The sequence below is a fragment of the Phocoena phocoena genome, chromosome 2 (genome assembly GCF_963924675.1).
Source record: "Phocoena phocoena chromosome 2, mPhoPho1.1, whole genome shotgun sequence".
Taxonomy (NCBI): domain Eukaryota; kingdom Metazoa; phylum Chordata; class Mammalia; order Artiodactyla; family Phocoenidae; genus Phocoena; species Phocoena phocoena.
This window is the reverse complement of record NC_089220.1, coordinates 153,870,296-153,872,648: the sequence shown is the minus strand read 5'-3', so window position 1 is coordinate 153,872,648 and position 2,353 is coordinate 153,870,296. Positions and strand designations below refer to the sequence as shown.

General features: G+C 48.2%; 1 pseudogene; it reads left to right on the top strand.

Moving 5' to 3' along the window:
• The first annotated feature begins 1,832 nt into the window (after window positions 1-1,832).
• LOC136119496 (U6 spliceosomal RNA) lies at window positions 1,833-1,947 on the top strand (annotated as a pseudogene).
• The last annotated feature ends 406 nt before the right edge of the window (window positions 1,948-2,353 follow it).

Sequence of the window (2,353 nt, the reverse complement as noted above, 5' to 3'; positions counted from 1 at the left end):
AGCAGCCCCCAAGGGAGGCCTAGGCCATGTCCTTGGACCACACTGTGAGTTGTGAGGTCCAAACCTCTCCCTTCTCCATCAGCCCTACCTCCCATTTCTATTTCCCTCTGAAAATCGGGACTGCAGAACTTGAACTTGAAAAAGCAAAAAGGACCAAGGCTAAATCCTCTCCTAAGACTCTGTCTTCCCAACAAGCTCCTCTTGGGAGATGCCCGGGGAGAAAGAAAAATGAGAAAGGGAGTACAGAGAGTTTCTATTCAGCTTGTGGAAATGTGGGCCAGAGAAATAAAGCCCTCTGACACTTCCACATGGGAGACACCACTCAAAGTGAATTCGCCAAAAGCTGGGCTTCTGCCCATGGAAGCCAGATGGCCAAAAAATGACATGTCACCACACTGATAGTTTGGGTGTTTTGTCTGTTCATTCACTTGGTCATTTTACTGCTTATTTGCTAAGTGTGGGTCCCTGTACCAGACACACGTTTACTTTGTTATTAACAATAGAGAAATAATGTGGGGTCTTGAGCACTCTTTTCTTCTGGGATCACAAAGTGTGTTAAATAAAGCATCTTATTCCTGTGCAAAACCAGCCATCACTGCCTCTTAGCAGATGAAGGAAACTCGCACATGATTTCCTGACGGTCACCTAAGCAAGGCAGCAGAGTCAGAGCCAGCACACAGCTCCAGGCTCTACTTTCTGCCAGTTCTTTGTAGCAGGGAAAGGCAAGGTATCAGCTTTTATGGGTCCCCTGTACACTGGGCAGTATGTCAGGCCCTTTATATAGGGGACATCATCAGAGCAGATAAGTGGCCAGAGTCAAGCTACTAACCCAATCTACTACCGTCAAAAGCAAATCGAAACCACAGTGAGGTATCACCTCATACATGTTAGGGTGGCTATCATCAAAACAACAACTGCAGCGAAAGACAGCAAGTATTGGTGAGGTTACGGAGAATTTGGAACCCTTGCATACTGTTAGTGGGAATGCAATAAAATGCAGTCTTTATGGAAAACGGTATGGAGGTTCCTCCAAAAATTGGAACTAGAACTACCGTATGACTCAGAATTCCAATTCTGGATGCATAGCCACAGGAATTAAATTCCAGATCTCGGAGAGAGAGAACACTCTCCTATGTTCACTGCAGCTTCGTTCACAATAGCCAAGACATGGGAGTAACCTAAGTGTCCACTGATGAATGAGTGAAGAAAGAAAGTGTGGGCTTCCCTGGTGGCGCAGTGGTTGGGAGTCCGCCTGCCGATGCAGGGGACATGGGTTCGTGCCCCGGTCCGGGGGGATCCCACATGCCGCAGAGCGGCTGGGCCTGTGAGCCATGGCCGCTGAGCCTGCGCGTCCGGAGCCTGTGCTCCGCGGCGGGAGAGGCCACGGCAGTGAGGGGCCCGCGTACTGCAAGAAAAAAAAAAAAAAAAAAAAAAAAAAAAAAGAAAGTGTGATGTACACATACAATGGACTATTGCTCAGCCTTAAAAAAAGGAAATAGGGCTTCCCTGGTGGCGCAGTGGTTGAGAGTCCACCTGCCGATGCAGGGGACACGGGTTCGTGCCCCGGTCCGGGAAGATCCCACGTGCCGCGGAGTGGCTGGGCCCGTGAGCCATGGCTGCTGAGCCTGTGCGTCCGGAGCCTGTGCTCCACAACGGGAGAGGCCACAGCAGTGAGAGGCCCGCGTACCGCAAAAAAAAAAAAAAAAAAGGAAATAAAATCCTGTAACTTGTGACAATACGGATGAACCTTGAGAACAGTATTCTAAGTGAAATGAGCCAGTCACAGAAGGACAAATACTGCATGATCCCACTTCTATGAGGAAATTAAAACAGTGCTCTCTTCGGCAGCACGTGCACTAAAGCTGGAACGATACAGAGAAGATTAGCATGGCAAGGACGTCCCTGTGCAAGGACGACATGCAAATTCATGAAGCATTCCATATTTATAAAAAATAAAATAGAAGCAGATAGTAGAATGGTTGTTGCCAACGGGTACACAAGACGAATAACTTCTAAGGCTGTGCTGTACAACACTGTACACTGTTAACAATACGGTATTGGGCACGAAAAATCTGTTGAGGGTAGATCCCATGCTGTGTGTTCTTACAAAAAAAAAAAAAGGATGTTTCTAGGAACGTGAGTTGTATGCATGAACCAGGACAGTGAGATTTCAGTGAAATCATGTGTTTACCACACTGTCATGCATAAAATATCCAACGTAAAGACACACGTAGAGGGACTTCCCTGGTGGCGCAGTGGCTAAGAATCTGCCTGCCAATGCAGGGGACATGGGTTCGAGCCCTGGACCGGGAAGATCCCACGTGCCATGGAGCAACTAAGCCCGTGCGCCACA